The sequence below is a fragment of the Alexandromys fortis genome, unplaced genomic scaffold, assembly GCF_014885135.2.
Source record: "Alexandromys fortis isolate MF-2015 unplaced genomic scaffold, M_Fortis_MF-2015_v1.1 scaffold_27, whole genome shotgun sequence".
Classification (NCBI taxonomy): Eukaryota; Metazoa; Chordata; class Mammalia; order Rodentia; family Cricetidae; genus Alexandromys; species Alexandromys fortis.
In genome coordinates this window covers 5,553,454-5,578,614 of record NW_026067952.1, presented here as the reverse complement: position 1 = coordinate 5,578,614, position 25,161 = coordinate 5,553,454, and the positions used below count along the sequence as shown (strand labels likewise).

The 25,161-nt window shown below is 42.5% G+C and overlaps 1 protein-coding gene and 1 long non-coding RNA gene across 3 annotated transcripts in view; one reads left to right on the top strand and one right to left on the bottom strand.

Annotated features, from left to right (window-relative positions):
• Ptprt (protein tyrosine phosphatase receptor type T) overlaps nt 1–25,161 on the bottom strand; it is a 1,017,256-nt gene that overhangs the window by 485,658 nt on the left and 506,437 nt on the right. The gene's annotated exons all lie outside the window — the stretch shown is intronic.
• LOC126506947 (uncharacterized) lies at nt 11,167–24,107 on the top strand. 2 transcript variants are annotated; one of them, XR_007593381.1, is made up of 4 exons: nt 11,167–11,263; nt 19,764–19,907; nt 23,122–23,321; nt 23,482–24,107. It is a non-coding gene; the product is annotated as an uncharacterized lncRNA (long non-coding RNA). The 2 variants fall into 2 exon arrangements; XR_007593382.1 differs by lacking the exon at nt 23,122–23,321.

Here is a 25,161-nt window from a genome sequence, read left to right as displayed (position 1 = left end):
CTCATATCCCGATCAACCCATCTCTAATAATCTGTGTAGCATCAGTCTTACCGGGAAAGATTCTAGCCTTTGTCCATCCTGGTTCTGAGCTTTATGCATCTGCCTCAGAGAGCAGAGCTATCGCATCTGCCCAGGAGAGGGGAGCATGGCGTCTCTGTCTGAGGTGTCTACCTCACTTCCTCTTCCTCCCAGCATTCTGTTCTGCCTACTCCACCCTCCTAAGGGATGGCCTATCAAAATGGGCCAAGGCAGTTTGTTTATTACCAATGAATGACCTTCCTCCATCAAGGGAGGAGTTAATATTCATAACCTAAGATAACAGGAAAAAAATTTATCTCTTTTGGACAGAAAGTCTAACTCCAAGAAGATAAACCTCCTGTTGGGGAAATAAGTGAAAAAATGGAATTGTCTACCACCTGATACTGGGTACAGTGAGACCATTTTTTTAAGAAAAAACACCTTTATTTTTTCAAATTAATTTTCAAGCTCTCTATAATTTGATGATGATCGTGGAAAATTGAACCAAAATAAAATCACTCAGAAGAAACAAAATGACCAACGAGTGAAAATACTTCAATTTCACATTTCGTCACATGGCAGATTCCCTGAGATGTAGGCTGGAAATTAACAAGGAAGGTGTTTATCACATGGTTTCATTGGTGTTAACATCTATGGAGAGAAGGCGGGGTTAGCAGGAGTGAGCGAAGAACAGCTGTGATGAAGACTCAAGGACAGAGCTCGAATGGCCCATCTGAGTGTCCTGTGGTTAGGTCAGGGTGTGAGGCACTCATCCTGCCTGCTCCAGTGGGTGATGACCCTGGCTGCCCTAAGAAGCAATATGACTCTGGGTGAGGCAACTCTCAGAGACTGACAGGTCTCTTGCAGAGGATCCTTATGTCAAAAGGTTCAACTCGGTGAACTTCAAGTGGTAAAATGCTGTATGGCAAAGAAAACACTGACCAGTTTGGGGATACAACCTCCAAGAAGCCCTCAAGGTCTGCTAGCTGGGGACCAAGAAGTTGAAGTAAGTCACATGGTCATATTAAGCCTATAGGGCTCACCTCCAATAAAAATCATGGACCTCAAGGTTGCTTGGCAACATCCTGACATCCTACATATCATCATCACATGTTATTACTGGGGGCACACATTGCTGGTACAAGTCCACGGAGGGATTGACCGAACTCTCATGTTTGGTTCTTCCTGTGCTGATCTCAATCTGTGTTCTTTTACTGTTTAAGCTGTGACCACTAGCATAATCTCCGCCCAGTGTCCTTCGGGTCCTTTCTGCAATCATCAAAGCAAGGATGGCTGGATGAGACCCGAGTATAGGACTAGGTGTTGAAAGCCATCTGCTGACAGACATCCTAGCAGCTGGAGTCACAGATTCTGTCTAGAAGGCAGATTCAGTTCCACAGCATAGCACCAAAATGCAAGTCTAGTAATAGGCAATCTGTTCGGCAAACACAAGTCAGGAAATACCCCGCCCAACCCCCTAGTGGGAGAATGGATCCTGAGAATGACTGTGGTCTCAAACTCCATTATCAATTCAGGTGAAGGACAAAACCAGCCTTTCACAACTCAGGATAGAAACCAGAATTAATGTTGGCCACCAGCTACAGCTGACCTTGAGCATCCTAGGTCTTTGAAAAGTCTCCCTTTTTAAAGGCTGCCAGCCAGAGCCATCTGAAATTGAGTCGCTAGAAAAAAAAAAAGTCAAAAAAAAAAAAAACATGCACTTGCTCTATTAGATTGACACCAGAGAGAAGCAGACAAACCCAATACTGCAACTCTTGATGTATTTCATGTCCTAGAGTTAGATCAACTGCAGCGAGGCATCTTCCAGACTAAAAATAGCGAACAGTCTTTGGGAGGACACACAATTTCATTTGGAGAATAGCCACATGTTTTTAAAACTGTATTTCACAGCTGGGAAATGGCAAATTCTGCTTAATCTCTACTATGACATTTTGTTATAATTGGGGGTATGGGGAATGAGCACAGTTTGGTAGGTTACCCGATGATCCCCAACTCAGTCCTGAGACGAGACATAAACAAAACTGAAATGGGAAACCCAGTCTGTCTGGCAGCCGATGCCAATGTGCTATAAGCATAAACGGGACTTCTTTCTGGGTTCAGATAACCAGGAGCCAGTGTGTCCTACCTATTCCTCTCTTCCTCTGTCACAAAAGACATTGGAATGCCATGTGCTTCTAAGATGACAGAGCTCTAAGACAAAAGCCACTCAAAGTCCTGCACCTAGAATGACAAACTTTAGAAAGACAGGCTTACAAGCCTGCACTAAAAACCGACAGGTGCACATGTCTCTAGAGGAGCAATGACAGCTATGTAAATAAATTTTTACATAAACAGTTTATAGTTTAGAGAATCTTAGTAGCAAGAAATACTTAAGTTCCATGTCATGGTAAATTTTATTTCTGAAATCTATGAAACAGAGGGCAAAATGGTGGGGGGGAAATGGATGTACTTTAAGCTGAAATTCATGAGCAAGAAATTGAAAAAATAATAGGCAAAAATGTGCTGCATCTCAACACTTATGAGTCTTTAATATCCATATTTTCCTCTGATGTGCAATTATATGAACTTATAATCCCTGAAAAATTGTTATTTCTTCTCTTGCTGGAATTGCTTGTAATAGGAATAACATATATGCTTGGGAATGTGCCTGGATGACTGTAGTTGAACAAACACAGCCATAATTCTTACTTTTGGATGTGCTAGGATTCCAGAAGTGCATATAGAGTTCATAACATCTCTTTCTGGAAGCCTCGGGTTTTTCAGTTTTGTGTGAAACTAGGTAATATTCCATTGTACAGATAATGAGAGTGGTGAGGTCTAGACTAGTGGCCAGAATGAGATCCACATGGAGCTCACACACCCACTGAATGCTCCTGCGTACTCTTAGCAAATCATCCCCACCCTTATTTCTGTACACCGAATGTCCACACTGGTTTCTTAAGAACTTCCATACAATGCAGTTCTATACATAACTCATAAGAAGTAACTGTTAGCTACCAGCGAGGTCTCTGTCATGGTCTTTTAAGGAATGTCCTTGATGTCATGCTGAGAAGGTCCTTTAAAATTGCTACTTATGAAATTAGTAAAACTGAGTGATGATTTCAGTAATACGAGGCTACATTAACCTTGTACTTGGTTGTTTTTACACATGCTCAGATCATTCAGACATCCAAAGGCGGCCTACAAACTATGATCATATAGACGGGACCCAAACCCTGGTATTTCTTTATAATTGCAAGGGCAATCAAAAATCTCATGTGGGTGGAGAATTGAGAATATTTAATAGCTTAAATTAAGTATCACTGAACAAGTCATACCAGTCACACACAGGTTATAAAACCTTTATGCTGTATGTGGATGCTTCTCTTTGTTACACTCCTAAAAATGGAGAGAACTTTAAGAAAATTATCATGGTGGGTGTATCAGATACAAAAATACCTGAGGGAGAAGCAGACACACTCACAAGTGACTATGAGAGTGCACTGGTAGTGTTTTAAGATGGACATTAGTGGCAGGACTTGTGAGAAGGTGTGTGCTCCATCACCCTTGCATCAGAAACAGATTTGATGTGGGCTTTCTGTTTGTTTGTTTGTTTGTTTTGTTACTGTTGTTTAGTTTTGTTTTTGATACAGACTCTTACTATACAGACCATGATGGCTAAAATTCACAGAGCTCCACCTGCCCCCATCTCCTGAGTGTGGGGTAAAAATTTGCCCCCCACATCTGGCCAAGCCTTTACTCTTTTTTCTTCTTTTCTTTCTTTTTCTTCTTTCTCTTTCATTCTTTTCTTCCTTACTTTCTTCTTTCTTTATTTTTTATTTTTTTGTTTGAGATAGAGTGCCACTGTATAGCCTTGGCTGTTCTCAAACTTGCCATAGTCGAGCCTTAAACTCACAGTCACCCACCTGCCTCTGCCTCCTAAATGGTGAAGGAAGTTAGTTGTGGGGAGGAGCCAGGTGAGGAGAAGCTGGAGAATGTCTCGGGAGATGTGAGGGGGTGATCTAGGTGAGCTGCTTGCTATTTAGCCTCTATGGGGAGCAGGACTCTACCTCAGCCTTTGAATCTTGAGTTTTTGGAGTGACAGAGATTTAGATAAGTTTCTTTTGTAACTTTGAAAGAGTTGGTGCCTAAGGGAACAGAATTTCCTCCTGCTTCTTATAGCTGCAGAGTTACGGTGGTTAACTAGGCTAGCCATAGCTTAAAAAGCAGCAACAGTTAAAAAAGGAAACAACAGCACAATGCATCCACACTCAGGAAGCAGAAGTCATTGCAAGGACGGCAGAGAAGGCATGGCGGGTCACATTGCATCCACACACAGGAAGCAGAAGTCATTGCAAGGATGACAGAGAAGGCATGGCCAGTCACATTGCATCCACACACAGGAAGCAAAAGAGAGACAAAATACTGGTACTCAGCTTGCTTGCTAGGTTTTTCATTTTGATGCAGTTCAGAACCCCAGTCTAAGGGATGGTACAGGCCACATACAAAGCGAGTCTTCCATCCTCTTTAAACCTCTGTGGAAACGCCATCACACACGAGTCCAAAGCTAAATTGGTAAGAATGATGAGCCCACACACAAGTAACTGAATGTCCTTCCCTCTCATTCCCAACTAAACTTATCTAGACTATGCAGAACATATTTTTAAGATACTGCAGGTCCAATTGTGCATGTCCAGGTATAGAAACAAGGGAATGAAATACAAATTGAAGGCCACAGTGACAGAACTGTATAAGTATCAGTAAAAAGCATTTCTACGTTAGTACCCATATCCTTTGTCTAAGGATCTTTATCTAGATTTTAGGCACATTATCATTTTAATTTAAAATATTTATAATAAGTAGGTTGGATCTGAGTTTTACATTTTGTTTATAAAATGATTTCCTAGATACTTATGATGATGTCTAAAATAAGCCCATAAATCAATGGAGAAATTATAATAGCAGAGCCCATTTAAGCATTGCACATTTAAAGAAAAGCTGAGGGAAAAATCTCTTGTTACAAAGATTGTCGTTGCATGTTAATTATAAGGCTTCAGGTAGATTTTATAAAACTCAAATGTGAAAAATTTAAATTATCTTCCCATTTGCTGCTTTTAGTTATTAATGTCCCCAGTAGGAGGACAAGTTAACCTTTAAATTCCAGCCAGTTCAGAAAAAATGCCCAAATTCACACTTGACCTCTTCTACAAGGAACCCATCTTTGTCACAATATAATTTTATCGTCTCAGAGTTGCTCTGTAGCCACCCGAGGCTGGCATTTGCACTCTTTAAAAACAAGCCAAGAAATAATAGGACAGGGGCAGTGGTGCTCATTTTTATATAGTTTTAGACACTGGACTTCCTGCGCTGAGGCCCGCAGGACTTCTGCTTTCCTCGGAGCACTAGAATTCCTGTGCCTTGGCTGCCAGCTGCCTTTGCATGCTGCCCTGTGCTAGCCCCAACCAGCTCTGCACATTCCCACAGCAATCCCTCAGACCTCAGCTCTAGCACACTCTCTGTATTTGCTTCTGCATTTTGCAGGGGGGTGGTGTGAAAAGGACATGGTCGCTTAGCACAAAGTATGGAATTCTAGTAAGAAAACACAACAACAAACCAGAGGACTTTCCCCAAGATCCTTTCTTAACCACACACAGCCCTTTGGTTTATCTCAGCTTCCCAATTTCCTTGATTCTCAATATCCCCATTCTCATCTTGCCAATCCTAAATCTGAAGACTAACTAGTTTGTATCTGGTCAAAAAATTTCACTTTTATATCATATAAAAAAAAAAAACTACATCACTATCCAGACATTAACTGCTTTACACTTCTTAGGAATCTTGCTCCATATATTCCAGGAATTTCATCTGGTGATGCCTATAAGGATTTGGGCTTTATATAGCAAACCTGGCATTTCAAACAATACAGCTAAAGTTAGGAATATTAACCAAATGTCCTTCAGCAGCTATGAAACTGTAGAACACCTCCATTTACAGTCAACCCCCCCCCAAAATAGTTATCTAAACATATCGCGCCCTCTCAGCCTCCACCCATTCAAGCTGGTTTCTGTCCATAGCTCTCCAGCCCAGTACTCTTGCCAAGTCCAGACAGTTCATCTAATGAGCTTGTTGGACATTGTGTTTCCTAAATCCCAATATACTTTCAAATATACAGCTTTGAAGGAACTATTAAAAATATAAACATATGTGAATTTAAGCAATATAGATTCTGCAACACTCATTGAAAAATAAAACTTGCTAAAGAAATTTAGAATTCAGGACTGCAGAGATGGCTCACCTATTAAGAGCACTTACTGTTCTTCTGCCAGAGGACCTGAGTTCAATTCCCAGCACCCACATGGTGGCTCACAACTATCTGTAATGGGATTTGATTCCCTCTTTTGGCATAAAGGCATGCATGCAGATAGAGCAATCATATAAATACATCTTTAAAAAGAAATTTAAAATTAATAGGAGACTTCATTTGCCATTGAGGTTGGCATCAGCTTGCTCTGAGCAAGCCTGTTTTGCTGGCTAGTTGGAAGTCTCTCTCCCCTCTCTGTCTCCACCTAGAAATTCAGAATATATTTTGTTGCCGGAGCCATACCATTTATGAAAACACAGGAACATTTTTGCATGATTTTAATCACTGTGAATGTTCAGTGGTGTCTCTGGGTTAGTTTATTTGCCATTCTATCATCAGCATTCCCCATGTTGTTCAATAGCATCTATTATTACCATTTTAATAGCTACATAATATTCCACTAAGTGGACTAGCTATGATTTCCTGAGCCATTATCTCATTCTCAGGCACTTAGGTCTGTTTCCGATTTTTGCTCCCATACCTTGCCCTCCATTTAGTTCTACCCTTGGTTTAGATTGATTCCTTATGGTAATTTTCTCCTATATTAGATTACTCTGAACCGTTTTGAGGCTCTTGGTACACATTTCCAGTTCTTTCTGAAATGACTGTGCCAATCTACTGCCAGCAGCGTCCTTTCTACCATCCCCACATGGACTGAGAGCTGTGCTCTCAGAACACAATGAAGCCAGAGAGGTGTACACATAAGCTGAAAGTGTATGCTATTTTGATGGATATCAGTCTCTTCTAATAGAGTCTTTCTTTATCCACCTTGTCTCTCTCTTTCTACCTAACTTTTGTCAAGAAATCATTTGAAGGCTGGAGAGAATGCTTACTGCTCTTTTGGGGGACTGGCGTTAGGTCCCCAGAACCCACATCAGGTAGCTCACAAATGCCTACAAATCCAGCTCCAGGAGATGTGACATCATTTTCCGGCCTCAGTTGGCATTTACACGCATGTGTATGTATATATATATATGCACTAAGTATGAGTTCTTCAAATAAATCTCACAAAGAAGAAGTCACGTCAGCATTCATCACTGAGAGTCCTTGTTGCAAAGACGATACAAGGCTTCCTAAATCTAATGGTGCCTGACCTGGGGCAAAGACCTTTCCATCTCTGTCCAGCAACAAGATACAGGGAAGGCTGAAGGCAGTACTCCTAGTGCATACTCAGAACTAGAAACTGTGTCCATGAGACATCTGTGACTTACGGTCTTCCATGTCAAGGTAAGAGTCAGTATCGAGACAAGGATTCGTGTTTCTCGCCATGAGCCACATGCCAGGTCCACCTGTGTGAATTCTGGAGCCATAGACTGACTCTGCTTTCCAATGGAACAACTGCCTCTCATGCGAGTGGAGAGCTGGGAGGGCTGAGGAGCTGAACTTGGCCCCGAAGATGCAAGCATCTACTAAGTACAGAAGCCCTGGTATGTGGGCATACCGACCGCAATAGTAGCACTGCTGCCCAGCAAGCCTGGGAGGTTAGTCCGGGAGACAAGAGAGGGCCAAGTGGTCAGGGTGTCTGCACAGCTGCCTCTCAGAAGAGGATCTGCATACTCTCTGAGGTTCCACAAAGCAGAAATAAGGTCCCAGGACCTTAAGTTAGATCATCTTGGGTGTGGCTCAGTTAGCATTTTCTATCCTTGTCTGTGTTCTCTCTTTCATATCACATTAAAAAAATAAGAGAATTCCTGAATTTAATTGTAAAAGGTCTCACCCTTACTAGTTGTGTGACATTGTGAGGGTTATTAATGTTCCTAGGTTTCGTGCTTCGTTTGCTAAATTGGGATGAAAATGCCAACATGGAGATTAAAATAACATTTAGCAATCCCCTGGATGAACAAAACAAATGAAATAATAAACTACAAATCAAGATGGCTGTGGTGACACAGGCCTGTTATCGCAGCTACTTGAGAAGCTGAGGCAGGAAGCTCACAAGTTCCCGCTTGGCTAGATTATAGAATGGGTTCTAATCCAGTTTGGGTAATTCAGCAAGACACTGTCTCAAATTAAAAGCTAAGGACCAGGAGAATCGTCCAGTGATAGATCACTGGTCTTACACGGAGAAGCTTCAAGGTTCAATACACAGTACCAATAAACTGGATCAATCAATCAGTCAGTAGAACAACTACAAAAATATCAATGGTTACATTTACTGAGTTAATACAACCTATTTGCTCTGAGTTAAACAAAAGAATTTATGCAAATTATCTCACTGATACTCTCCGCAGCCTCCCAGGCTAGAAATATTCAATAATTGGCATCAACAAAAAGCCCAGTGAATGGTAATAGTGCTATGTCCTTTAATATTAGTAGTTCCCAATGAGGAATGGCCCAATTAGCTAGCGGGAAAGAAGAATTATTGAAATGAGTATTGCCAAGACTAGCCGTCCCCTGGGAAGTTTATTAAAAGGACCAGAGTGCTTCTGACTGCATTTATAGCCATGTTTAGTTGTTTATCTGTATCTGTGCTGTTTGCTCTATAATCAAGTGACATCCTCCAACTTTGACATTGGGCATGATCACATGACTTGTTTTGGTCAGTGGTAAAACAGAAACTTCAGACAAGTGAAGGCTGAAAAGAGAACTGTACGGTTTTCCTTCCCTTCTTGGGTCCCTGATCCTGATATGAGATCAAGCCCAAAGTATCTTGCCAGAGATTGGCAGATCATGTGGAGAAAAGTATATCCATTGCAACTGAGGCTACCTGGGCCATCTAGCTCCAAATGACCTGTCTGCTGATCCAAGATGCACATAGGCCGGCCTGATTCAAGTCAATAGAACTGTCCAGACAAACCATGGATCCGTACAAAGGTCAATATCTGTTCTGTGTCATCAAGGCTATACAGGTTTTGTCACGTGACCGTATTATGGCAATAACTGACTGATAAAGTCATGTCCAGAAACTCACAGGTGCTATTTCCTTTGCACATCTAGTGAGTCAGCATTGTGACAAAATTTCACAGGGATTCTATCATTTATTTGTTATTCCATGCCCCATGAGATTATGCTATGCTACCTTCATTTTAGAGGTGGAAAAATCAGACACAAATAGCTTAAATACTTTCCCCACTTTCCCATGATCATTAAGTGAGAAAGGCAAGGCTTGACCCTGGGAATGTCAGCCTCAGAGACCCCACTATACACTGCTTAGTTTGTCCTGGGAAGCTGCTCCTCAAACCAACCTGTTTGGAGCCTTCCACTCTGAGCTTACGGTGCTTGCTTATGGCCAAGGCATTCTGCGTGCATCCTCGGGGGGGGGGGGGAGTCTGTGTAGATATAAGATCTACAGACTGAAAAGCCTTGTGGTGTCTAGTGCTGGTCTTGATGAAGAGTTCTGGAAGTACCAGCCATCTGAACTACCCAGGAGGCCTGCTGGAAATCAGCTGAGATCCTGGCTCTGTCCTCTCACCTCTTCTCCACAAACGCACACTGAGGCTTCAATTGATTGAACATGTGCAACAACTCTCTTTCCCCCAGACCTGCTGCTCTCTACCATTTAGCCTTTGTGACAGTTTCTTCTGGAGTCTTCCAGAATCAGCCTTTCTAACACAGCCCTCAACTCCACTGGACCACACTCTCAATATACACGTGATGACAGGCCAAGCCCAGGACAGACACCAGCAATGGCTGCCTGAGATGAACTGCCTGTAGCTGGCTCTTAGTCTCTCATGTGTTTTGCCAGCACAGCCTCACAAACCAGGCACTAATGTACTAGTGTCCTGTGGCTCTAAGTTCGCATTCCTCTCTAGTCTCAGTGCTTCAACGCCAGCAGGTCAGGCTCTCACCTATACAAATGTGTTGGCGACAAGTTCTAGGCCAGCAGCCAGGCAATGGGCTGGAAACAGAGCTATCTTCCTGGGAGAGCCAAGGTCCCAACCTCCCCTTCAGTCATGATCCCTTGAACAGAGACTCAGCAAAGCAGTCTTTAGCGTACCCCCAAAGGGCCTGTCTCTAAGAGCAGCCAGAAAACCTCTTTAAGGAGTGATGGGTGAGAGCCGTGGTTTCCTACACATTAGAGTAAAGCCCTGGGATAATCATCATCAATCCATTTACACTGCTTTAATCCCAGCACTTACTGTGTAATCGATAACTTCCATCCACCCGCACTTCACCGAGTCCTAAGCATGTCCACATCCATTTCTTCCTCTGCAGTCCGGACAAAAGCTTGCCATCACCTCCATGACATGGAGGAAGGAACTGACCTGGAGAAGGGCAGAGCCTCCCTAAGTTCATCCAGAGCAGAGCTAACGATCATGCAGGAAACCACCTAGGACCTTACTGTAACTTCTTGATCCTGCTGTCTGTCCAGCTGTATCTATTGCAATGTAGAAACCGGCAACAAATCCTCTGGAGCAAAAGGAATTCTGGATTTGAAGGGCTAGTAAAAGTTGACGAAGGCTGAGTAACAGCTGTTGGCAGCATACCCTGAGCCTGGAGATCACAGGCAGCCTGCTATACTGGCCATGACTCTGGGGAAGAGAATCCCACTGAAGGAATAGAATATGTTTGACCTCGGGTCTTAAGGGAGTGCAAACGAGCTGTCTTAGAGCAATGAACTTCATCCTGTTGGAAACTAAGGGAGGATGGACATATCCCTGCTTTCTAAAGTGTGGATCTAGAAGACTGTCCACAGAAACAAACACAGAGGCGAGCTATCTGTTAACATGCCATTCAGTCCTTCCCGGTCTCTGCCAGTTTTTCTCTGTGTTTCCCAGGGTCATCTCCCAAGGAAACCACCAGCAGTAAAATCAACACATGCCTTTGCTTTGCACAAACTTGAGACCAATCATCAAGACATGGATTTCCCGACAAGAAGGAAGAACAGGGACTGAAAAACACCACAGGGGAGAGACTAACCAGCAGCAGCTACGACAGAGGAAGGTGAGGTCATGGGGGTCTTTGGAAGCAAATCAAAGTTATCTGGCAGGAAAAAGACCATGTCTGTCCTTTGGGGCCATCATGCATATGTTTCAGGTAGGATGTGTGTGGAAGAGAAGGGAGCTTGAATAAGTATATATTTTGCTAACTGATAACTAAGCCAACAGAATCAAAGTGTTGAAAGCCACCAAATTTGACATAAATGAGCTGAAGTTAGAGCTAACCTGAAAATTCAATAACTGGTTGGGGAAGCTTGCCCAGTACTGCCTGGCCCAGGATGAGCATACTGCTAACGGCCATAGTGGACACTACTAGGTTCCCTTTACCCCTTGAAGGCAAGTGGATCAAGAAATCTCAGCACCCCACTGGGACCTTGGCTCCCTCCAAGAAATGCCCCTAAATTAATGAGATTCCCTTTGCCCATTAAGTACCACTTTTCCCCAGTGGCGCACAATGGCAGATTGACATGGGCTACACGAGGCTAGCCCTTTACTGGAGGGGGGTGAAGGAGAAAGCCCTGTCCATTGCTTTTATGGCCCATGGGCTAAACTAAGATCTTGTAGTTGTTTTTTGAACAGTTACTAGAAACTGTAGCCTGAAGAACAAGTGAAGGGAAGTGACTCCTACAATGCTATTATTATTTTTGTTCCAATAAATGAAGCTTGATGAAGATCAGAGGGCAAAGCAGTCACACCAGTCAGCCATACAGGCCAGGGAGTGGTGGCACACACCTTTAATCCCAGGACTCAGGAGACAGAGGCAGACGGATCTCTGTTACTACAAGGCCACCCTGGTCTACACAAGATTGAATCTGTCTAAAAGGAGAAACAGAGCTCACACAAAGGTGATTCCTGCACTTGGGATCACATGCCTTTCATACCAGCACTAGGGAGGTGGAGACAGCAGTGATATGGCTGGGTGCAGAGAGGAATTTAAGGGGGAAGAGATAGGAATTCAGTGGAGTGTGGAATGTGGAGTGTGGAGTTTTAGAATTCTTGGAGGTAGAGGTAAGAGTTACTGGCTGGCTGCTTTGCTTTTCTGATCTTCAGGTCAAGCCCCAATATCTGTCTCTGGGTTTTATTTTTCCTGCTACAGAACCTCACCCTGATTCAGTATTCCTTTACAAGGTCTTCTAGTATACCACACCTACGTATCTGTCTACCTTAGTCTCTGCCTCAGTGGCTTCCCACCCAGCATGGTTACGTACATGCCTGCATAGTATAACAACTCATACATGTCTCTCTTGTAATGAGATGGTGAACTGTTTGAGATAGAAGAAATGCCCTTCATCCCTTCGTCTCAAGTCTCCCTCTCAGCATCTGTCATAGAAAAGACGTTCAGTGAACAAATGAGGGAGATAAACAAATGGCCCTTCACATTCGGCACTCTGGTCCAGCCAACAGCCAGATGCCCCCCTTGACCCATCCCTCTGGCGGGCTTCAGGCTCGATTTCTCAGTCATTCAGCCTTGCCCAGAAGCCCAGCTGTGACAGTTAATAGATGAATCCCTTCAATTTGCAAGTTCCCCTGAGTCTCATCCATAAAATAAGGCAGATCTCCAGGGGGCTCCACAGCTAGGACTTGGCACTCACCCCCATGACCTTGCCTCTGCCAACACAGCCCTTTAACATGCCACCCTCTAGCCCCAGGAAGACAGAATGGGAACCAGGAGGAAGGGACCGAGACTGTATCTTCCTGAGCCCGCTAACAAGGACAGTCTGTGAAATCAGCTGATGCTCATTAAACCCAGGCTCTAGTGACCAGTTCCTCCGAGATTTCAAAACGGAGAGAAAAGCTGGGCAATCTAGATTCTGCTTTCATCCCATTGATGCTGAAAATCACATCTAAGTGGTTTGGATGAAAAGAAATCATTAATAACAAAGGTAGGAGATAAGCCTCGTGGGAAAGGATCTGGTAGCACTACACCCTTTAATGCGTGGAGGAAAGAGGCTTGGGTGTGGTCCATCAGTGTCTTTTCTCTCTCTCTTACTCAGAGGACACAGCTCCCCCTGGGGTGCTCTGTGGGTTTCTCAGTACTCTTCCATGGCCCCGGGGCCTGGAGGCATCTTGTTTAATTTGCCGCATTGCTAGCAGCCATATTGAAGTCAGATGCTTTCAAGAACAAATGGTTCAATTCTGTCATCATTTCAGACTCCAGGTTCCTTGTGAAGGCATTTCATTCACAGAGAACGGGAGGCTGGTGTCACTTGTCTTTATCCTATATCACTTTCCTGAATTTCCAGGATACCCTTTCCCTCCCAGAGAATAAATAAATAAACCTGTAAGACAGGACTGCAGTCAGCCTCAGCAGCCTTATGCCTCCTAACGGGTCTCTTTAGCAACCTCTAGAGCAGCAGTTCTCAACCTTACTAATGTGACCCCTTAATATGGTTCTTTATGTTGTTTTGACCACCCAAACATAAAGTTATTTTCAGTGCTACCGCATAACTGCAATTTTGCTATTGTTATGAATCGCAATGTAAATATCTGATATGCAGATGGTCAAAGGTGACCCCTGTGAAAGGGTGGTTTGCTCCCCAAAGGGGGTTGCAATCCACAGGTTAAGAACCACTGCTCTAAAAGAAGTCTGCTCTGTGATTAAACCTACATGAAGAGTTGTTCTGGGTATGAGAGAGTCTAGAGTCTAAGCTGAATTTCCTCAGAAACCCAAGGTCACCAGAGAAGTCCACAGAAGTCTATGTAAATAGAACACAGCCCAGCACACCAAATGGGTCATTGTCAGGGCCTCACAGGGAGCCTTTGGCCTCACTGCCCATTCAGAACACTCAATCCCCTATTTATTCACCCATAACTGGGGTGATCTAACCATTATCACTCATGCTGTCTTCTCACTGTGTCCTCCAGACTGAATTCACTGACACACAGGCTTAACTTGATCAAAGTCCACCTCTATCAGAGAGAAAAGAACGTTGTTCCTAGAAAACCTTAATAAGGCCCTTCTTCTGTGGAATTAGCTTAAGATCCTTAAAGAGCTGAGGGCTTTACCTACTGCAAAAAGTGCTTGTTGAGTGGAAGGGAGACACAGCCCTCCCTTGCTTTCCTCTGAAGTTGGAGGCAACCCAGCTGATTTAGTATGAGAATCTCTTTGTATCCACTTAACACTCAAGGGTATCCAGTACAAAACATTGAGTGACTTACACCTGCTCTAGGATGTAAGCAAGACTCATTCACCTTAGGTCTATATCTCTAAGGCAGAAGGATTAGTATAACAACAGTAAGTGGTCACAAGTAACTGTTGCCTCCTTAGGAAGAATGTTCCCACTCTGCTTATAGCTCATTGATAAAAAAATAAAATAAAATAAAATAAAAAATAAAAACCTTAGTCACATACCCCTACTCAACTGCATGGGATCCTGGAAAATATAGTCTTTAGATGGTAACACTGTTGCGAGATAAAAATCCAACCTCAATTAGAAGTTACAAATTGGAGGCTGGGGGGTGTTACTAAGTTGGCAGATTGCTTGTGTAGTGTGCACAAGGCCCTGGAATTGATCCCTAACAGTACATGAAAATGCATTAGGTAGCACAAGCCCACAATTCTGTCACCATGGAGAATCATGAGTTCAAGGTCATCCTGGACTATATGAGGCCCCTTTTCAATTAAGAAAAAGCAAGCAAGCAAGAAAGCAAGCAAGCAAGAAAGAAAGAAAGAAAGAAAAGGTGAGGGAAGATATTAGTTAGGTAATTAGATGTCTCTTTGATGCCTTAATTTTTAATGGAAAAGAAGCTCAGCCCTAAACTGGGCATCTTTATCAGCAGCCATCTACTACCAAGACTCAAAGAAGATCTTGGGAGAGGAAGTATAAAGAGTAGGAGAGCTTGAGGGGGTGGGGAGGACTGTGAGAAGCTGTCTTTGGATATGTCAATAGCTATCTCATGAACTCATGGCATCTCTGACTGTGTGAACAAGATCTACAAAAGACCAAGCTATCTAAAATCCTCGCATAGATGGGGCAAATGATCTTCAGGTTCTACTCCTTACTGAGGAGCTAGTGGTAGTTGATGGCTGCCGGGGAGAATCATAGAGATGGCTACTGGTAGGTTTCCCATGGCTCAGCAGATGGCCCATCCTTGTGATATATAGGTAGCACTAGTTGGACTTAATAGGCTATCAAAAAGAAGATATGAATTTAGGAAGGAGAGGCGTTGAGGAATATAGGAAAAATTGGGGGCAGAAAAGAAGAGTGTATATGACCATATTTCATTCTATACATGTGTGAGAATCTCAAACAATAAAGGATTTTAAAAATGGCAAAAAAGAATCTCAGAAGAGTTACTAAACTTCCTCAAGAAAATAGCAAAACCAAGGCCCAGGTATCCCAACCAGGACTCAGTCCCCCATCCTATCATCTAATAATGTAATACCTGGACCAACCACTGAGGAATTTGCAGAGAGCACTACCCAACACTGATATTATTAATACACATGCGCGCGCGCGCACACACACACACACACACGTGCGCATGCACATACTAACACACACACTCTCTCTCTCTCTCTCTCACACACACACTCATGCACACATACACCCTCCATCTCTTATCTCATCAGGGATTACATCATTTTCAAAAATATATCTGTCACCTCCATCAGTCATGAAAATCAATCAGCTAGCTACAGAGGAGGGGACCATGTCAAACCAGAGGGCAGGAATAAATTGAAATTGGCCAGTGGGTTCATTCTCCCCAACCCCTTGATACTTTCAGGCAGATGTAGCCACAGAGGCCACAGCTGTGGAAAGATTCAGTATGCAGGGAGTCTGGGCTTTCTTTCTGTGTGGCTTGTGCTTGTGTCATGGTTCTACCCTGACAATAAAGCAGAGGTCACCCCCTGAGCTGTTCTGAGATCCCCCAGAATACATATGCAAAGATAAGGCAGAAGAGAAAAACCAATTTCCTCCCAATATTTTTAGCGTCTCGGGAAAATAACCATAGAGCAGAAGATATTCATCTCTGCCACTGTGGCAAAGAATGACAAGAGCAGAAAGTAAAAGCGATTGAGCCTCATGTGGGCACAGTGAGAAAATAACACAAATTAAGGAATCCCAGTGATGTTCCATCTCTTGGGAAAATACGTAAACTTGCTTCTCCAAGGATGCTCTTCAAGAAAGACTGCCCTCCCCCCAACCCCCCAGTCACACTAAAGAAAGGTCACTTTACCCACTTTCCAGGGGGATCCTTTCACATGTACAACAAGATGGTGTTTAAATTCAGACAGTGTATGATCACAAGTGGTTCCACTACCAAAAGGCATTTGGAGAAGAAAACCAGTTTTGATGCATGTTATTATTAAGAGAATAGGGCAAATGCATTTGTAGAGAGGATCTTTGGAAGTTATGTTAGTAAACAAGACAATGAACACAGATTTAATTGGACCAAATAGAATTAATGAGCATGCATAAACTTTATCACTTGCCAAAATGAAATATAAGAAACTATGTGGGGGGCTGAGGATATAGCTCAGCGGTATAGCACTTGCCTAACTTGTGGAAGGTCCTTGGTTCAATCTCAGGATCAAAGAAAATAAAATAGGCACGGGCATATTATATTGATTTCTAACTTTAGAAGAGTTGTTTAAAACATTGTCCAATTATCCATCTCACCCTGTTTTAAGTTTATCAAGTAATCATCTGTATTTCCATTTTGCAGATGAGAAGGCACAGGCTCTCAGATCTGAAGAAATATTCATTATGAGACAGAGGGAAGGGCAGATCTGAGATTCATGTGCCAAGACTACAAGCCCAGGGGAATTTCTCATCCCCAAGGAGAAGTCTCAAGTTTTTGGAACATCACAGATAGTATTCAAATGAGGTGGCATTGCAGAGAAAGGAGGCAGGAGCTTTAGGCCCGGGCTCAGGTCCTCTGCATGGCTATTCATCTACTCTATAGCCCATAGCAAAAGATTTTTTTCTCTGACCTTTTTCTTCATATAAAAAAATTCAAAAGAGAGAGATGATTCTGGATCAACAAGATGGCTCAGTAGTTACTTACTGCCAAGACTGAAAACCTGAATCTAATCCCTGGGACCCACACAGTGGAAACAGAGAACCAACCCCTACTAATTGTCCTCCATTTTCACATATGCCATGGCATGTGTGCCTCCTCCACATACAAATAAATAATTATAATATATTTAAGAGACAGTTCTACTCTTTGATTGCTAGCAATACTCAATTAGAGATTGTAAGTAAGAGATCTGCCATAAAGTTTGTTTCTATTATACTCTAATGATCAAAAATGGCTCTTTAAACATTCATTATGAAGGGGGACACTTATAGAAAGTCTTTCAAAGGAACTATCTTCTCTGAATCCAAAATACCATGTGTATGGTTGTGGCAAGTGGTCTTTTATGAAACACATTGCTTGGTACTTGCCTACTGCCAGTCTGTGCTGGACACTACAGTACCAATATATTGGAGACACTGGGGTCCCTTTTCTTGAGTTTTCCCCAGACTGCTGTGGTTCTCAGCAAGTTCCCTGTCACTGGGAGATCATATCCTAGCTCTTTCTTGAAACTTGTGCCTTTCCACCAATCATTATTTGCATGGTACTTGGAAACCCTATTCGCTGTGTTAGAACCGATCCTGTCTACCATAGTCTGTAGTGGAGTTTTTTGTCAGGACCACTGACCAGCTCCCAAATAACCACACATAGACTCAGCTGATAGCTTAGACTGGTTACTAAGTAGCTCTTACAACTTAAATTATCCCATATTTCATATCTAAGTTCTACCACATGGCTCATGGCCTGAAACCTCATTTTCTACATGTCCTGCTTCCTCTGTGTCTAGTTTGTGAATCCTTAGACTCTCCCTCTTCTTCTTCCCAGCATCCTCTGTGTCTGGCTGTCCCACCTATACCTCCTGCCTAGCTACTAGCCAGTCAATTCTTTTATTAAACCAATCAGAAGAACCCATGGCAAAGACACATCTTCACAGTATACAGAAAGACTATTCCATAATAGTCCCGTTGATCTTCTATGAAGGCCAGAGGGGAAGTTGATGCTATGACATTCTCTGAGTTCAAAGTAAAGGGCCTGGCCACTTGCCAAGGGTTACTTCCCCATCTTTGTCTTCTCCCTATCTCTATGTCATGTCACATGATTTACTGCAGATTTCCTAAATAGGTCATGTTTTGGTTCTCACTGAGTGGCTATGGGGGTAATCCGAGACTGGACATACTCAAGCTTACCTCTGAACACCCCATTATACCCTTTTTAATGACAACCACTTGGGACAAACCAGTCCTATGCAGTTAATAATAAGGAGAATTCACATTATGTGTAAAGTTCTTACTAGATTGCTAATAGGTAAACTCAGCAACTAAACCTCAAAGGGATGGTGGTAAATTGAAGACACCATCAATTATCACAGACTTAAATAATAACAAAATAAAAAGATGAATGGTACTGTTGTCTACAGGAGCAAAGACATATCAGGAAGTAGCTGGTGCAAAGGGAGGCAGAGAGCAAAGGCAGAGGCAGTTCCAAGTCTGTGCCTGATCTTCAAAGGCCAGTGTAGTTTTGAAACTCTCTATCAAACCATATTAAAACACACTTACATTCTTTCTCCAACACTAATTTTAATTTTGTCATAAAATAATTCTGTAATACTGATAAAATAAATTTGCTTTTAATATCATTTGGTTCTTTACAACTTAATAACATCACTTCCTCTGGATTTTTCTAATCACTTTGTACTTTGAGAATTCTTTGTCTGGCAGGAAAGCTAACTAATAGTTGAAATGAAATTGTTAAACAGCAAACTTGATTTTATATATGTCATGTAGACATAATATGGAGAGAATTAAACACTTGTTACTTTTAATCATACTGTTTTTCCAACATATGTTTGAGTCTAAATGCTGTCATTCCGGGCTCTAAAACATTCTTGTGAGCAGTGAGATCTCTTGGTCATGAAGCTGAATGAGAAAGGGGGTTGGACAGGACAGTTAAAGTTGGAAGATCTCCTGAAGGCCCTTGAATGTCAGTAAAAGCCAAAGAGAGGGATGGGTAGAAAAAAACATAGAGTAGGGAAGGAAGATCCAGAGACAGATATGTGCTGGCATGATTCAGTTGACTGTCCTAGGGAGGGTGACGGAACTTGGAAGGGGGAGAGACAGACAGATTCCTGACTGACAATAGGGAGGGAAAGATGATGACGAAGTGCAGGAGAGGGGTGAAAAGGCCCTTCCTTGCACAGCGAGGTGAAGGACACTGAAAACAAGCCCCTTCCAAGACAGACAAGCACACAAAGAGGGGACTTGGGGGACATCTGAGGAAGTGTCCCTGACAACCACTGAGAAACATCAGTTATGTCAGGCTGTTCCCTCTTGGAGTTGGCTCACTAGGAGCTCGAAGGTTTCCATGCCAAAGGGTTTCTATGGAGATGGGTATGGGCTGAGCCTGAAGCTGTGACATTAGAGGTGCTGTGAGGTCCAGAAAAGCTAATCAAAACCAGCTCTCAAGACTCATCATCTTCTTAGGTCACAGGTCATGCTCTGAGTGTCTGAGCCACTCCGCATGAAGTTGCTTATGTGTAGGCAGCCTCAAAGGAGCCAGACTGTCACTCCAAACAAATAGAAGAGGTCCAGTGAAGTCCAGCAAACTCGTCTATGGCAATACTACTGGTAAGTAGAGAACATATAATCTAGGTCACACTGGTTCCCCCCGGCCACCACATCAGTCACTATGACAGTGCTGATGAAAAGGAGATAAAGAGAGAGAGACATATCTTCTTGAGCTTTTGCGATATGCAGTTAAATTAATTTTCTCAGGCTGGAGACACAGTTCAGCAGTAGAGTGTTTACCTGACGTATGTAAGTACCTGGATTAGATGTCCATCATATATAACCACGAATTAATAATTCTGCCATTTAGTCATACTGAGGCTTGCCTCAGCCTGACAATGGAAAAGGTCCAATAGCAACACTTTATATCTGAACCTATTGGATATGTAAATTCTCCTCCCACTCTGAGAAAATTCATTAGGATAGAACAAAATAAATCAGCAAATGGAAATAATTTTGGAAAATCCAACAGAGTCAACTGGAAAATAAAAGAAAATGATAATTATCTGCCTTAAAAACTTTCCAGGTTCCACAAACCTGGTAAGCCAGTTGGTAATAAGTATAAAATAAAAAGTGAAAACAGAATGAATAGCAAAATAGCTATAACTTTTTTTTGAAAGCACAGTAGGAATCCAGCCCTCAGGGACATAAAGGTAGAAAGTCCCTCTATCCCTCCAAGGATGATAGTGCTGTTCTTGGGTATGGAAGGGTGGTCATAGCCTAAGAGAAAAAAAAAAAGCTGTTGCAAAATGGAAGGCTGTGAGGAAAACAGAGATGATGAAGGAAGGAAAATGTCCAGTGCTAAATCAGAGCGTACCTAACTCAAGTCAAAAGGGAAGATAACAGTCTGCCGATATTTAACATGAATGGATGCCAACAAGGCAAAGAATTGATTCTGTACCAAATAACCAAATTAGAGGTTGGGACTTTTAATCACAGATAAGAAATAAGAGCCATCGGTTATCAGCTCTCAACACCAAATTTCTTGTTTGCAGAGTTTTTGTCGCAGGCAAACACAAAGGAATAAAGAGAGAATGCAGGCTCACAATAGCTTCAGACGCACATGTCCCAACAAACAAAGCCTCATTGTCCACAGTTGAGCACTGGTTGTAAATTGATCCAATTTTTTAATAAAAGAGAACAAAGTATTGAAAGGCTCAGTGACTCAGCCTAATTCTAGGAATGTATTCCAGATAAATTTATTGGGCATAAAGATCTATCAAGATAGCAATTGTAATTTTAAAATATTTTAAAACCTAAATGTTAAAGAATCAAAAGTGGGATGTAATCAGTTATACATCCATGATAGCACGTCAAGACGCAGAATACTATTTCTTCTCTCTTGTCTCTATTTTACCTATTCATACCTCTGGTACCTGTCGTGTCCTTATAAGAACTGTCCATGCCAAGTCGCTGCTGGCTGCCATGTTGCCAGTCCCAAAGAGGCATTTCGAGCAGATCTTAGTGGGGTTCCTCAGATGGCTGGCAACTGTCTGTGCTGTTGACCCTAAGGCCATGTATCTCTCTGGCTGTCCTGTCCTAAGGCCATGTATCTCCCTGGCTGTCCTGTCCTAAGGCCGTGTATCTCCCTGGCTGTCCTCTACTCCTCTAAACACCTACGTTTCAGGCTCTGCCTCCACACTCCCTGTCGATGTTCATCAGAGTCAGCATCTTTGTCTTCCCCACTCTGAGTAGGTTGATTAAATTTATTAGAAGATTGTGAGAGGAAAAGGTGTGTGTGCTTCCTTGGGACACACACTTTGTCTGTAATCCTGCTCCCTTGCTATCTGATGCTGCGTCTATGGAGCCGTGAAGACTCTGGGCATTGTAGCTAACAGATAGCAATCCAGCATAATTCTTCTCTATATACATGCAAATGGTTCGTTCTGGAAGAGGGACAGTTTTCCCTCAAAGAAATGGGTCAGTTTTGTCTCATTTGCATATTCATTTCAATATTACTAATATGTAGATAGTCTGATCTTGAGTTATCCTCTGCACTGAATGTAACTCCACGTCAGTTTCCCCATTCATGAATTAAATAAAATTATGCTCATCTATGCATCTCTATGGCAGCAATGATGTTATCTTGTCTTGAAATTATGCTTATTTAATAGTTTTAAATACATGAAGACAAAAAACCCTAAACATATGTCTCCATTCCTGAGTGTCCTCCTTCACTGAAGAGCATAGGCAGGCATATGGCTGACTCTTGTTGCTCAAGGCAATTTTTAATAAAGTTGCCCTGAATTACAGAATACTGTACCATGGGCTCCTGGAGGAAATGCATGGTTATGTTCCTCTCGTCACAATATTAGTTTCAACTGATGAATGCATGTCCCTGTTTCATGTGCGTGTTTCTGCTTAGGGACACCTTGTTTAATAGACATAGCTGACCCATTAACATTGAACGCACAGACAACGGCACAGTAACTCATGCCTGAACAGAGCTCCTTCAGCATACCTGCGTCTCTGGAAGGCACAGCCTAGCCTTCTTGTGCTTAGGGGTACCGGTTGGCACTTTAGCGCTACTACATTTTAAACAACAGAGTTCCCAACAAAAAGCTCTGAAATAGAGAAAACATTACATATGAGCACCCACCATGAGGATGTCCATCTTTTACAGTATTGAGCAAGACTAAGAAGGCAGACTTGCCACCTCACTGGGCCTCCATTGATAATGTGTATATCAAAAAAACTCAGATATTTTACGGCTTGGTATGCACTTATGAGTACATTTATGACAGGATGTAGGGGCAGGGAGTGAACTGTGGCATTGGTGTTGGTGTTTATGAAATTTTGTGGGATAATGAATTTGCAAACATGGAATCCAGAAAGAATAAGAATGGATAATATCCCATGTCTGAACTAAACATAAAATGTGTTTCCTCCATTGGTCTTCAGGATTAATAAAAATAAAAACAAGCTTATGATTATTTTATTCGCTGTGTTACATTCCTTAATCCCAATCCCTATGTTTGGTACATAGTGTTATTAAATGTATATTTTAACTTATCAGACTACAAATATACTTAGGTGTACGAAATATATTCACATTATATATTAGTTACTTTTCTCATTGCTATGACCAAATGCTGATAAGAAGCAATTTAAGGGATGAAGGATTTGTCTTGTCTCTATTTGAGGGGTCATGTCCATCACAGCAGAGAAGGCATGCCAGCAGGAGCATGAGGCAGCCCGTTACACTGTGTCATCTGTCAAAAATCAGAATGAAATGAACAGTGATGCTCAGCTCATTTTCTCCTTCTAAATGCAGTCCGACATCTCAACCCATGAGATGGTGCTGCCACATTCAAGATGGGCCTTCCCTCGTCAGATTAATGTTTCTGAAAACACCCTCATAGATATACCCAGAGGAGTGTTTCTACAGTGATTCTAAATCTGGTCGAAATGACAGTGAAAATCAACCATCACACCACATACTGCTCAATAAAAAATCAACTGTTCATAGACTATGTAAGTATTGGCTCAAATTTGTGTAAGGAGATGAATGTGTTTGCATCTGAGAAACAAAGCAATAGCAGACAAAAGCTGTAATGGGCAAAACTGTGCTGGAATTTGGAATGGTTATGTACAAATGGTGAAATTTATGGGCTATTTTTGAATTCTACTTCAGTGTTTTTTCCCCCACATCTTCCAAGATAAAAATGAAGACGTAATTCTTTCCTCAACTCCTCCATGCCAGGAGGATGTAAACACCTTCCTTTGCCTTTCCGCTCTCTGCAGCAGATGTCTGAACAGCTCCGAGCACTGAGGCCCTCTGGACGGCAAGGAAATGTCATCGTCAGCACCCAGGCTGCCAATACAGATTTCACAGCTCAGCCCCACAGGGCCCATTACCATCCCACATAAAATCTCTTACCTAATGTCCTTGACTATACATGGTCAGAATCAAGTGCCGTATTCTTAGGGTGCTCTATCTCGCATATTACAAGGATCCCATTGCTCAATCCTTTAGAACCCTCAACTCAACGTAAAACAGAACCCCTTGGTAATCATGCACATCTATTCCTAAAGCTGCCAGATTTACAGCCAGAGACAGAAGTCTGTCCTTAGCACGCACAACATCTACTGTGCTCAAGACAGAATATTGGCCATTTAATACCCATGGGGTGTCTAATGTCTTTGGATGTCTAAGATGCCAAGGCCTTGATCAAATTCTTTTAGTGGGTATGGGAGTAACCAAACACCCATATCAGCTGTAAAAAGCAACTGAGGGTCACATTATTGACTTCTTTCTTCTCAGGAATATTCCCCTGGGCTCAATTTTATTGTGTTTAGTTCATATACTATCCCATATAAAACAGTCTGGGTCAAGTTTAAATGGATTTGCTGCTTAACCTTCAAATAAAAAAAAAACTTTTTCAATTAATCAGAATCTCTGCCTCCTCTGTCCCATGGTTCTCTCTTCCCCCTCCCCACCAAATATCTAGTTAATCCATGACTCAGAGACTACAGAAACCTCTGCAGTGGGTGGAGGGCACAGAGGGGGAACTTGGAGCCCAAAGAGGCTGTTTCCTAGTCATCATGAAATTCCAGTTGGTAGACTATCGCTTCATTCCCTCACAGCCTCAGGACCACCCCTGCATAGAGCAGGAACCATCATCGAGTTAATCTCAGCTTACTCTGAAGACCATGAGACTCCGTTCAGAGAGGGCAATGGAAAGTTAGAAAGGTCAACACTCTGCACACACAGAGTTGCCAATCACATTGCACAGGGCTGTGCTCTCCGCCCAAAGTCAGTTCCCACTGCATCGGTTCTGTGTCTCCAAATGCAAAGGATCTGCAATAAGGGCTCCTTCTTCCATCCCAGTGTTCCATCCCACCTGTTCCTCATGGGACTGTCTGACCATCCCTTCCCATCAGTGTTGGGATATCATGTCAAATACATGAGAAACAAAGTGGAAACCTCACCATATACCAGAGACCACCATGAAGCCACATTCACTAGTGAGCTAAGTGCACAGTAAGAACCATTCAAAATGCCACCTTGGCAATGCCTGTCTTCAATGGATGGTATTACATGGGGCCAAATTCATTTCTGACTGTGTATTTTCTAATGTTACAAACTTGTTTCTAATGTGCACATACCTCTTCACAACCTCATGCATTTGACACTCATTTTTTTAGCTGTTTACATACAATTCCAGCCAGAACAGAGCAGGGAGCTGCCCTTGGAGATATAACATCAAACGGAAACAGCACATGGTAGTCAGACAGACGCACAAATGAGCAGATGGGCAGGGTTTTAAATGTTTTACAAGGAAAGTGAAGAAGAAGCTAACTTAGGTTGCAG